We start from the raw sequence: 13,777 nt of genomic DNA, 5'->3' as shown, positions 1-13,777 counted from the left end.
AAGGAAAGCTGGAGTTGCAATTCAGTTTTCGTGCACTATGTCCATGCATTTCACGTTTACGTAACAACTGAGACATTTTGCTTACTTCGTCGAAAACAGCGCGTTCGCCATGAAAGTTTTTCCTCTCTGAATATGGAAGTTTTGCGTCGAGGATCCACCTATGTAGCGTTGCGTTCTGTTCGCCAAATTATAGCGCATAAAAGCAATAATGCATTAGTTCACAGGCTACGTTCGTTATGTCGTGTTCTCCTCCGTTCCCACAAGTGTAAATGCTTGTTCACAAATACAAGTGAAGGGTAGTGAACACCAGCGACTTTCTGCAATACGCATTAGCATGCGATCGCTCCCGTTAAAGCGGTATTAATCTGAAAAATATTCGTTTGCTTCCCCTTATCGACTGTCGTTTCAAGAGACTACACGTTACTGCATCCAGATAAATGTCGGACTGGTTTACGTACCGCACTATAAGCGGATACTAAAACAGATCCTTTCATTTAGAAATAGCAAAGAGACGGGGAGAAACTATTCTTCATGTAGTTCCAAAAATCACTGATACCATAAAATTTGAAAGGAAATCGGTATTTAGTAGGGCGTTAAGCACTTATTGATCCTCAGCAAATACAATTAAGTGTAATACAGTGACCGACATAGTCTGTTAACGGAGTGCGTATAAATTCTTCAGGTTAAAATTGCAAATAATAGATCTCAAGTTTCTTATATATACCATTAATACTGTGCATAATCTAAAATATCTGTGAAACGAAAACTGCACAACCAAAGCTTAAAAATTTACCTCCAGCTAATCTAGTGAGGAACCTGTAGTGTGACGTGTGGCTTTCACAAACTTCAGGATACTTACCTCTACGCAACAACTTCAGGAAATAAACTAACATTTAGAGCACTGGGTGTCCAGTTTCTACTAGCAAAAGTTTCCAGTTGTGCGTCAAATGAGAGACGACGATAACCGATTTCTCCATGCCAGACACATTCAGCCACACGAATACTCCGATGACCACGGTAAGCCTAGTTTAGTGTGTTCGGTGTGTCGTTCAAAACCAGATTCTAATCCCACTTCCTCTTCTTGGAAATACAAAAGCAATCTACAGTCACTTACATGAGTCACTAAGCACAGGAACCACTTTTTATAAGAAAACACTCGACTAAAATTTGAATTTGTAAAATGTTTTCTCTATTCCCAGTTTTCCTCTCACGCTCGCTAATTAACGAGTATCGTGATCCTCTATAGCCAAACGTAGTAGTGGTCTTAATTGACGCATGAAGTTAAAGTTCTTCAACTGCTTCTTGCAGCAGCAGCTAACCTGCCTCAGCAGGTGCAGAATTATCTTGTGGCCACTGAAACACCTCTCCATCTTCTCTCCAGGTCTGCTTTGGACAGTCTCTTTGCTCTGACAACAGCGCAACTTCAATCTTCAAACAACGAACGACCGCCAATTCTTAGTTATCTCTCGCTAACCTTCACTTGCAGATTGAACCCTATTTCCCTACAATAACCCGTTAAAACTGTTCCCTCGAAACCCTGTTTCATTGGTCTTGGCTCTGAGCACTATGGGATTTAACAGCTGAGGTCATCAGTCCCTAGAACTTCGTACTACTTAAACCTAACTAACTTAAGGACATGACACACATCCATGCCCGAGGCAGGATTCGAACCTGCGACCGTAGCGGTCGCGCGGTTCCAGACTGAAGCGCCTAGAACCGCTCGGCCACACAGGCCGGCTTCATTGGTCTTTCAGGACTTCCACTTACGTCTTGTCTTCAGTAAATCATACCAAAATGCATCCCACGAGGAACTCTTGCTATGCACGCCTCGCCATTGAGCGCCCTCATACATGCTGCCAAAGTACGTCGTCAACCAGTGCTTACATAGTATCAGTATCGATATGCGTTCAGTCGTAGATTATTTCGAAAATATGCGTGATGCGATGAATTCAAAAGTCACTACTCGCCCAATCGCGTCAGATACCTCATTACTGAAATACAGTTCGCAGCACCTGTGGTAATACTCAGACTGGTCCTGAAAAGCAATCTTTCCACTGACAGCAAAAGCTACGGCCCTACACATAAAAGAAAAGAAATTTTGAGAACTTAATTACAGTTATGCCAAGGTAACTGACGCTATCCGAGACTTTGCGCAAAATCAGTGTTAGGAAAGGCAGCGTGAGAAAGAGCCCAACCGTATAACACCCACCAGCGGATGCTGTACCGTGAGACCTAAGGAAAGCATTTCGCAAAAAGCAGTTTTGCAGTAATGGTGGTTGATGTCCTGCCACTTAATGTTCCTATCAGACGAATCTAGGCTGCTATGGTACTATTGCCTTCTATAATTGGTAAAGAATGTGCTTATTGCCATATCTACTACATTGAAATTCCTCTCATTGTACTCTGATAAGGTAAAGTACTATACCCTCCGTAGTGAAAAGAAATATTTACGTATGATTGCTAATGACTGACACTGCCATCTCCGATGCGTTTTCATTTAGGCTACAACCTGATTAGCCGGCCGGTGTGGCCAAGCGGTTCTAGACGCTTCAGTCTGGAAACGCGCGACCGCAGCGGTCGCAGGTTCGAATCCTGCCTCGGGCAAGGATGTGTTTGATGCCCTTAGGTTAGTTAGGTTTAAGTAGTTCTAAGTTCTAGGGGACTGATGACCTCAGCTGTTATGTCCCATAGTGTTCAGAGCTATTTTGAACAACCTGATTTATGATCTTGAGTACGTCTCTTGTCAGTTCGTTTACACATTTAATGTAGATTTTTTTGTTTTCTTTTTTCTTTTCTTCACTGGCAAGGCGAATAGTGCGACTCTAGTGTCCATAAATTAATGTAAACAGAAGCCTTCCATAAATAACTAATTTACTACCGTCAGTTTGTGTTTCCAGTTGATGCCTCATACTAGCATATATACGAGGTAATTTCTAAGTAACACCTATCTGAAACCTTTAAAGTGTGCCAGGATTTGGCGTGCATAACCAATTTGGCAGGCATTTAATTTGCTACATTCGCCATTTCTGCTGGAATTACGAATATACAGTAAAAAGGAGTGACTGGCTCGAAAACTTGTTGAGCAACTGGCTGGCTCTTTAAAGCTTGGATTAATACAGCCCAGTACGATGTTATGGAAGCATTCTTGACTCTCAACTGTACTACTCCCAGGAAGCCCGTGTATTGGCAAAAGCGTCTTGAAGCTCTAACGCGAGATGCGACTGAAATTATCAAGCAGCCCGACAACGTTACAAACTTCCTGCGTGCTGGCTGTCAGCTATTGCAATCCAACGGGTCACGAACGGTTTCGAGGCAGAAGTCTCACTGGTGACGTCATACCACTACTATAACGTGCCTGGGTCAGGGCTGTTATCCTACACATCTTTATAGGATGAAAGTTCAGCCACCTCCGTATTGCGAAGTCCACCCAGGTGATATTGCAGACCTCCTCAACCATCTAATACTAGGGTGTTCATGCTATGATGACAGACAAAGCAGGAAGTTTCTTAAGGCCTTGATCAGAGCAGGAATTCCCTAACCTAAGTGTGTGACTGACCTGTTTCGACAGCAGATCACAACGGAATAAGTCGGTACTGACCGGTTTCTGCAAGAAGAGGGTATCCACTTATGTAAGGCACAAAGGATCCAGCGTAAGAAGTTGTGATCAATGGCCGCGCGGGATTAGCCGAGCTGTCTAAGGCACTACAGTCCTAGACTGTGCGGCTGGTCCCGGCTGAGGTTCGAGTCCTCCCTCGGGCATGGGTGTGTGTGTTTGTCCTTAGGATAATTTAGGTTAAAGTACTGTGTAAGCTTAGGGACTGATGACCTTAGTAGTTAAGTTCCATAAGATTTCACACACATTTGAACATTTTTTGTGATTAATGAACTTTTTTGAGCGCGTGAATGTACAAAGTGTAACATAAATTTTAACTGAAATTAATGTTATTTCTAATGCTGATGATGTATAGCTATATAGGAACTGCTAAGTGTACTTCCGGACACCAGGGAAAAAACATGCCCAACTGAACCGAGAGTTGGAGCAGTATGGAATGATTCAAGCTCGGCTGCGTCAGAGCCACTATGGCTGACCAAGGTAGCAGCTATGTAAACTAAATTTCGTATTCTATATATTTGCGATTCACTAACATTTATAATTATCTATTCTTTCTACTATACTGTACACACACAAAAAGCAAAATTTGTTTATTTCTATCCATGCTGCTGTTGCGGCGTCCAATAGACATAAGGTGGAAGCAGATGTACCAAACACAGCAGGGATCGTCACATTTTCGTGTTCCTTGTATTGTTCCGTAGTCCAACCGCCCAACCGCGGCGCTGCCAGCCTCAGCTCACCTCGACGATCGCACAGACGGAGCCAGATGGGGTCTAGGAGGCGGCGGGCTGCAGGGAGCGCAGGAATGCCGGCACGCGGTAATGCTGCCGGGGCCTGAATTAGGTGCTCCCGATATATAGGGGGCGGCGGCGTTCGATGCCGGCCGTTAATGAAATTTCTTGAGAGGGCGCGGCGGCCAACTTGCGAGCAGGAATGCGGCGCGCGGCAGGGACAACTTGGTCGTCGCCGCTGCCACCCTTCCGCAAACGGCCCGACCGCCGTCGGCTGCCCATCTCGGCTGACCGCCTTCGCCACTGCCTGATCCTCGCCGGACACTTGCCGTCTGTTCGCGTTCCTCTAAGTGCCGGCTCGTCCTCTACAGCAGGGCTCCCGGTATGCGCGGGCCGCACCGTAACCTCTAGCCTTTACTGGTTTGTCGCGTCGCTGTGTTTCGACGTGGCAGGGCTATACATAGGAGGGAATCAGGTACCACAATTCCGCTGTAGCGACAGCTAAGACACTGTAGAGGTAGAGCACCGATATGTTCTGAGATTCTTCCACATGTAGTCACCAGTATTGAACACGGTTTGTGGACGACAACCTCTTCCAATAAAACATTATTACGAGTAATGTTCGTATTGGAAACTGTATCTGGAGGCATTTTAAACCAATGCGGACAATCCCTTGGCCTTAAAGTTTCAGGAGGAAAAGTTATGCAACCGAAAATTAATTCCAACAAGGCATTAAAGTAGCACCAGATAACTACACTCCTGGAAATTGAAATAAGAACACCGTGAATTCATTGTCCCAGGAAGGGGAAACTTTATTGACACATTCCTGGGGTCCGATACATCACATGATCACACTGACAGAACCACAGGCACATAGACACAGGCAACAGAGCATGTACAATGTCGGCACCAGTACAGTGTATATCCACCTTTCGCAGCAAAGAAGGCTGCTATTCTCCCATGGAGACGATCGTAGAGATGCTGGATGTAGTCCTGTGGAACGGCTTGCCATGCCATTTCCACCTGGCGCCTCAGTTGGACCAGCGTTCGTGCTGGACGTGCAGACCGCGTGAGACGACGCTTCATCCAGTCCCAAACATGCTCAATGGGGGACAGATCCGGAGATCTTGCTGGCCAGGGTAGTTGACTTACGCCTTCTAGAGCACGTTGGGTGGCACGGGATACATGCGGACGTGCATTGTCCTGTTGGAACAGCAAGTTCCCTTGCCGGTCTAGCAATGGTAGAACGATGGGTTCGATGACGGTTTGGATGTACCGTGCACTATTCAGTGTCCCCTCGACGATCACCAGAGGTGTACGGCCAGTGTAGGAGATCGCTCCCCACACCATGATGCCTGGTGTTGGCCCTGTGTGCCTCGGTTGTATGCAGTCCTGATTGTGGCGCTCACCTGCACGGCACCAAACACGCATACGACCATCATTGGCACCAAGGCAGAAGCGACTCTCATCGCTGAAGACGACACGTCTCCATTCGTCCCTCCATTCACGCCTATCGCGACACCACTGGAGGCGGGCTGCACGATGTTGGGGCGTGAGCGGAAGACGGCCTAACGGTGTGCGGGACCGTAGGCCAGCGTCATGGAGACGGTTGCGAATGGTCCTCGCCGATACCCCAGGAGCAACAGTGTCCCTAATTTGCTGGGAAGTGGCGGTGCGGTCCCCTACGGCACTGCGTAGGATCCTACGGTCTTGCCGTGCATCCGTGCGCCGCTGCGGTCCGGTCCCAGGTCGACGGGCACGTGCACCTTCCGCCGACCACTGGCGACAACATCGATGTACTGTGGATTTCTCACGCCCCACGTGTTGAGCAATTCGGCGGTACGTCCACCCGGCCTCCCGCATGCCCACTATACGCCCTCGCTCAAAGTCCGTCAACTGCACATACGGTTCACGTCCACGCTGTCGCGGCATGCTACCAGTGTTAAAGACTGCGATGGAGCTCCGTATGCTACGGCAAACTGGCTGACACTGACGGCGGCGGTGCACTAATGCTGCGCAGCTAGCGCCATTCGACGGCCAACACCGCGGTTCCTGGTGTGTCCGCTGTGCCGTGCGTGTGATCATTGCTTGTACAGCCCTCTCGCAGTGTCCGTAGAAAGTATGGTGGGTCTGACACACCGGTGTCAATGTGTTCTTTTTTCCATTTCCAGGAGTGTATATAAACACGGTGATGTTCGCTGGGGGCCAAATAATTTCACAAGACATGAATCGTGATCTGCACCTGAGTGATCTAGACCAGATAAGAAGATGATTAAGTGACTGATAGTGCTTTTAATATTACTTTTTTACGATACAATGACCTGAGCATTTCAAAGTGAATTATGACCTCCTCGTGTGATTGTTTTTAAAACAATCAGTTGCTTCTTCTTCGTGGACAGTGCCATTTTTTTCCCTAAGCGTCTGTCACGACAAGTGTATAGAAATATCAGGCCTTTCTTGAAATTAAAGGAAGTCATAAATCATGGCGGCGGAATATGAATATTGTTACCTTGAATTAGTTTCAGATGGACGAAAAAAGTTACAGAAGTTGAACTCAGAGAAGTTTAATTTGGGTTCTGGAGAAACATAGGAACGCGCGAGACAATACTGGCCCTACGACTTAGAATGAATAGTGGAAAATCCACTTTACAGTACTTATACATGTAGAGAACGTTTTTGACAGAGTTGTCTGGAACACGCTCTTTGAAATACTGAATGTAACCGCGTTGTCGTGTGAGGGGAAGGTAATCTACAAGTTGAACCGTAATTGTAAGAATTGAACTACATGAGACAGAATCAATACTTGAGAAGGAAGTGAGACAGGGCTGTATCGTATCCACGACGCTAGTCAATCTGTATAATGAACAAGCTGTGAAGGAAACGAAACTCCACAATGGTAAATTTCCAACCTATGCTTATTTGAAAAATTTTGCTCGATTCGAAGTTGCCTATCTTTCTTTGATCGTATAATGAGGATACGATTCTCCATCCTGTATATCAGCGTACAGCAGAGGCATCGGGGAAGAGCCTCGAGGAGATTCCCACGTTACCCACTATATCATTCATGTATTCTATGCATTTATGCACATCTCGAACACCAGTGATCCTACAACACACGCTAGAAGCAGGCCCGAAGCAACTTGATCGCCTGAAGATGTGTCTCACAAGGACGACACACAGCAAAAGAATTTTGGAGATTTTTCACACTTATGGTACATGAAGCTCAAAACTCAAATACCAATATCACACAGCAGTTCAATGAAACTCTCAAAAATTCTCGAGAAAATTGAGTTTAAGTTTTCCAACTGTCTTTACTATCCAAGAACAAGGTGGTCATTTCCGACAGGCAGCGTGGCTCTGTCGTAGAGTGTTCGTCTGCCACGTGAGCGACCTCGAGTCGATTCATGGCTACTGCAAAAAAGTATTCTAAGAGCATTTCCGTGAAGCGTAAAACATAAAGCTGAAAGAAAACCGGTAGTCTTCGAAGCTGGTAATCGTTGCTTTTTTTCGTTTTTTTCCTTTTAGTTTCAATATTCTACATCTACAACCAATCCTCCGCAAGTCACGTCAAGGTGTGTGGGGCAGTTTTCGTACAACTATCTGACACCCACTTCCTTGTTCCGTTCGCGAATGGAGCGTGGGAAGAATGAGTGTGGGTACATCTCTGTGTCAGCTCTAATTTCTCGAATATTCTCGTTGTGGTCATTTCCTGAGACGTATGTGGGAAGAACAAATATGTTTTCCGCCTTTTCCCGGACGTATTTTCTCGGAATTTCAGCTGTAAGCCACTCGGTGATGCACTAGCCTCTGTCGTTGCGTCTCCCACTGAAGTTCGTTGAGCACCTCTGCAATGCTCTCGAGCTGACTAAACTAACCCATGAAAAAATGCAGCGCTCTTCGTTGTATCTTCTCTAGTTCTTCTGGCAGTCCTACCTGGTAAGGACTCCAGAGCGATCACCAATACTCAAGAATCGGTCAAACAAATAGCCACTTCTTTAATCGATAAATTACGTTTCCTTTAAGACTCCTCGTATGCATACAAGTCTAGTATCCACTTTTCCTACTATTTGTTCTATGTCATCATACCACTTAAAGTCGCTGCGGCTGGTTACTCCTAAACATTTTACGGGTTATAGTTTCCAGCAACCTGTCGTCAACAGTGTAATTGTATAGTACTGGATTTCTTCTCCTATTTCTCCTCTGCATGGTTCAAAATGGCTCTGAGCACTATGGGACTTAACTTCTGAGGTCATCAGTCGCCTAGAACTTAGAACTAATTAAACCTAACTAACCTAAGGACATGTCACACAACCATGCCCGAGGCAGGATTCGAACCTGCGACCGTAGCGGTCGCTCGGTTCCAGACTGTAGCGCCTAGAACCACACGGCCACTTCGGCCGGCTCCTACACATAGGCAACATGTTCCAGTCAGTGTCAACTGCCTGTCCTTGTACCATTCATCAAACCTCTGCAGATCCTTTAGCTCATAGCTACAGTCTCCTGGTGTTACTACCTTCTTGTAGACGACAAAATAGTCTACAAATAGCCTTTTGGAGCCTCCAGTATTCCTTATAGACGGTAACGGTACTAACACAACTTTTTTGTGGTACGCCTGAGATTACCTTTACATCCGTCGATTTTGTTCCGTTAAGAGCTACACGAGTTCTCTCTGGGAGGAAGTCTTGAATCCAAACACGAATCTGGTCCGACGCTCGGTAACTTAGTATTTGTTTCGGATTAAAACTGTGTGCCGGACCGAGACTCGAACTCGGAACCTTTGCCTTTCGCGGGCAAGTGCTCTACTAACTGAGCTACCCAGGCACGACTCACGCCCCGTCCTCACAGCTTTACTTTTGCCAGTACCTCGTCTCCTACCTTCCAAACTTTGCAGAAGCTCTCCTGCGAACCTTGGAGCACTTGCCTGCAAAAAGCAAAGGTCCCGAGTTCGAGTCTCGGTCTGCCACACAGTTTTAATCTGCCAAGAAGTTCCATATCAGCGCACCTCCGCTGCAGAGTGGGAATCTCATTCTAGTAATTTTTTTTTTCATTAAACGGCAGTACCGGATGTTGTCAAATACCTTCCCGTAGTCTACGAACACGGCATCAGACTGAGCCCTGGTATCTTCAGCACTTTGAATCTCACGGAGGAACTGAGCGAGGACAGAGCGAGCTGAGTTTCGCAAGATCTCTGTTCGTGGATTCCGTGTTGACTGTATGGAGGAGATTTTCGCACTCGGAAAACGTCATAATACATGAGCATAAAGCATGTTCCAAAATTCTACAACAGATTAGTATCAGCGATATAGGTCTATAATAATGTGCATCTGTCCTACTACCCATACTGAAAACGGGAATGATATGCATTTTTTGCCAGTCGCTGGGTACCCTTCATTCTCGAACGACCTACAATACACTGCTGCTGGTAGGGACGCAGGTTCTTTCGCATAATTTCTGTAGCATCGTAAAGGTATCTCATCTGACTCGGATGCATTTCCACTACAACGCGATTTCAGTTGCTTTTCTATTACGCGATCACTTATCTCAACATCTGCCGTTTCGATGTTCGTACAATGACTGGAAGGAGGGAACCGTAATACGATCTTACAGTCTGAAACAATTTCGGAAGCCCGAATTCAGAATTTTGTCGCTGCCAGCATGGTCCCTGAGTGACCGAACCGATGATTTGTATCCGCTTTCTAATTTTACGTAAGACCCAAACACCTTAGTGGTTTTAGTCAGATCGGTTGATAGAATTTTACATTCAATGGCGTTTAATGCTTGTTTTCGCTTCGCTCAGATTTTGTCACCTAGGTTTTGACTTCTCTTGAATCTCCGATGAATTTCTCCTTGTTTGCATAGTAGGTTTCTAACACGGTTACTAAACCACGGTGGGTCTTTCCTATCCCTTAAAAGCTTGCTCGGAACGTACTTTTCTAGGGTATATTGAACGAGTCTTTTGAATTTTTGCCATTTGATTTCCAAATCTTCGTCTGCAGCACTAAATATTTGATGTTAACTACTCAGATACTCAGCAGTTATGTTCAAATATGGATGAATTCCTAAGCGACCAAACTGCTGAGGTAATCGATCCCTAGACTACACAATACTTAAACACGGGAAGGACAACACACACCCATGCCCGAAGGAGGACTCGAACCTCAGGCGGGATGGTCCCTAAGATTCGTGTCGGCTACTCAGCAGTTATTGTCCTGTCCTTCTTGCTAAGAAAAAATATTTCCCCACGTTTCTTAATATTCCTTAGGATATTCCTTATAATACACGTAGTGTTATATGCAGCCACTGCCTTATGCTCACTGATACAGTCCTCTTGTACTCGAACTTATTTTCGCACAAAACATTCAGAATAATGTCACACGAATCCCTGTCTCTGGCACCAGTTTTGAATGCATAGCTCTCCCAATCTATAACTAGAAAAATGAAGTCACCGGCTATTAGAACAGCGTGAACAGTAAAGTTATTAATGATATTCCGCATGTTCTCTCTGGAATGCTACACCACTATATCTCCTGACCCAGGCGGTCTATAAAATCACCCGATGACCATTTTGGACCTATTTTTGATGCTTAACTTCACCAGATAAAAGCACATTCGGAATCCATGATAACCTTACAAGATATTATCCGGTTTTAACTGCAATAAATACGTCGCCACCACTAAACGAACCAATCATTACCATAAATATTCCAACATGAACTTAGGATTTCCTTGCTGTTCACATCTATATGCGATACTAATTCCGTATCTTTCGTCGCATGCTCCTGCAGTTTACTAAAATCGTTTTAACCATTTCTATTTCTGGTTTGCGAGGACGAGCTCTCGTCATTTCAATGTAATATTCATCAGATATATGCTAATTATCACATATCTAATTGTAATTTTTATGAAAAATGCACGTCTCTTCATTTCTAATTACACATTGCACTCAAAAATCAAGTTTGCATTGCAAACATAAATTGTTAATTTGCGATCTTTTGTAAAAGATTCTTCATAAGGACTGTTTTAAAAAACATTATATATTAAATATTTTTCATCTCTATGTATATTACTCTTCTCACAAATGCTCGTAGAACGTGCAACTTTGTTTTACAATTTGCCACGATGAGGAATCAACTCCAGGCCACTCTTGTGGGAGGCAAGCAGTTTACCACAATGTCATGAGACCCGGCAAAGAAATGATCTTGCTACAGGGTAGTAAAGAAGCTCGAAAACTTCAGAGTCAACTTTCTTCAGAACTTTGAGAACTGTATCGAACTGCTGTCGTTGAGTGATATACGAATTCTGAACGTCACGTACCATAAATAACCAGAGGGTCGTGTGATCTCCTTGTCAGTTATGAATGATATGATGTGTACTAGTAGCTAGGAACTGTTCAGTCCCGTCACAACCATCGTCCAATTTTCTGTACGCTCTTGTTTTGTTCATTAAGTGACAGTACAGAACGCCTTCGGAAAGTCAAGGAACAGGACATTAACCTGAACCTTGTTAGGTACTACGAGGGACGCTCAATGAGTAATGCAACACCAGTAATTTCGGTTGAAAAAAATGCTGAATTTGTTGTGGGATATCGTGGAATATACCAACATCAGACCCTATAGTTTCATGAATTTCCGATAAGTAACGGATGTACGATTCAAGCAGACAGTTTTCACTGAGTTTCTTTTAATGCAAAACCAGAACATCGCACATGTTCAAGGTGTCTGCAAAATGTCGGAGGATACGTGGCAGTGAAGAAAAGCACAGTGAGTCTGTCTTTATCGCAATAAGTTCGCGCAAACTGCGTGCCGGCCTGCCTCATACAGCTTTAGCTCCTGTAATACTGAAACGTGCGGACACTCTCATTCGAGGTGAGAGACGGATAACAACCAAAATCCTCGCTGCTCAACTGGACATCTCTGTTGGTAGTACTATTACACTCGTCCACCAGCAGGGATACTAAGGTGTGTGTCTGCTGGGTTTCTCGCCACCTAATAAAAGACCACAGAAATCAAGGGAGGACCGTCTGTGCGGAATTGTTTGTGCGTTACTAGGCTGATCGTGGCAAGTTTTTGTCGAACATTGCACATACTCCGACTTCAACCAGTAGAATGGCAGCAAGGCAGCACACAGGCCCAGCCAGTAAGGTGGGTAAGGCCGTGAACGGGCGTTGTTGTTGTTGTTGTTGTTGTTGTTGTGGTCTTCAGTCTTGAAACTGGTTTGACGCAGCTCTCCAAGCTACTCTATCCTGTGCAAGCTTCTTCATCTCCCAGTATCTACTGCAACATGCATCCTTCTGAATCTGCTTAGTGTATTCATCTCTCGGTCTCCCTCTACGATTTTTACCCTCCACGCTGCCCTCCAATACTAAATTGGTGATCCCTCGATGTCTCAGGACATGTCCTACCAACCGGTCCCCTATTCTAGTCAAGTTGTGCCACAAACTCTTCCCCAATTCTGTTCAATACTCATTACTTACGTGATCTACCCATCTAATCTGCAGCATTCTTCTGTAGCAGCACATTTCGATACCTTCTATTCTCGTCTTGTCCAAACTATTTATCGTGCATGTTTCACTTCCATACATGACTAAACTCCATATAAATACTTTCAGAAACGACTTCCTGACACTTAAATCTATACTCGATGTTAACAAATTTATCTTCTTCAGAAACGCTTTCCTTGCCATTGCCAGTCTACATTTTATACCCTCTCTACTTCGACCATCATCAGTTATTTTACTCCCTAAATAGCAAAACTCCTTTACTACTTTAAGTGTCTCATTTCCTAATCTAATTCCCTCAGCATCACCCGATTTAATTGGACTACATTCAATTATCGTCGTTTAGCTTTTGTTGATGTTCATCTTATATTGTCCTTTCGAGACACAGTCCATTCCGTTCAACTGCTCTTGCAACTCTTTTGCTGTCTCTGACAGAATTACAATGTCATCAACGAACCTCAAAGTTTTTATTTCTTCTCTATGGATTTTAATACCTACTCCGAATTTTTCTTTTGTTTCCTTTACTGCTTGCTCAATATACAGATTGAATAACATCGGCGACAGGCTACAACCCTGTCTCACTCCCTTCCCAGCCACTGCTTCACTTTCATGCCCCTCGACTCTTATAACTGCCATCTAGTTTCTGAATAAATTGTAAATAGCCTTTCGCTCCCTGCATTTTACCCCTGGCACCTTTAGAATTTGAGAGTATTCCAGTCAACATTGTCAAAAGCTTTCTCTATGTCGTCAATTGCTAGAAACGTAGGTTTGCCTTCTCTTAATCTTTCTTCTAAGATAAGTCGTAAGGTCAGTATTGCCTCACGTGTTCCAACATTTCTACGGAATCCAAACTGATCTTCCCCGAGGTCGACTTCTACCAGCTTTTCCATTCATTGAATAATAGAGTTTTGTAGCCAAAAATGAAGGGAATGATAT

General features: G+C 44.6%; 1 protein-coding gene across 1 annotated transcript in view; it reads right to left on the bottom strand.

Annotated features, from left to right (window-relative positions):
- LOC126272086 (hemicentin-1) overlaps positions 1-13,777 on the bottom strand; it is a 1,030,571-nt gene that overhangs the window by 632,064 nt on the left and 384,730 nt on the right. The gene's annotated exons all lie outside the window — the stretch shown is intronic.

This window comes from Schistocerca gregaria, chromosome 5 (assembly GCF_023897955.1).
Source record: "Schistocerca gregaria isolate iqSchGreg1 chromosome 5, iqSchGreg1.2, whole genome shotgun sequence".
NCBI classification, from domain to species: Eukaryota; Metazoa; Arthropoda; class Insecta; order Orthoptera; family Acrididae; genus Schistocerca; species Schistocerca gregaria.
Note: the sequence above shows the minus strand (reverse complement) of the source record. Positions and strands in the feature narration are given on the sequence as shown.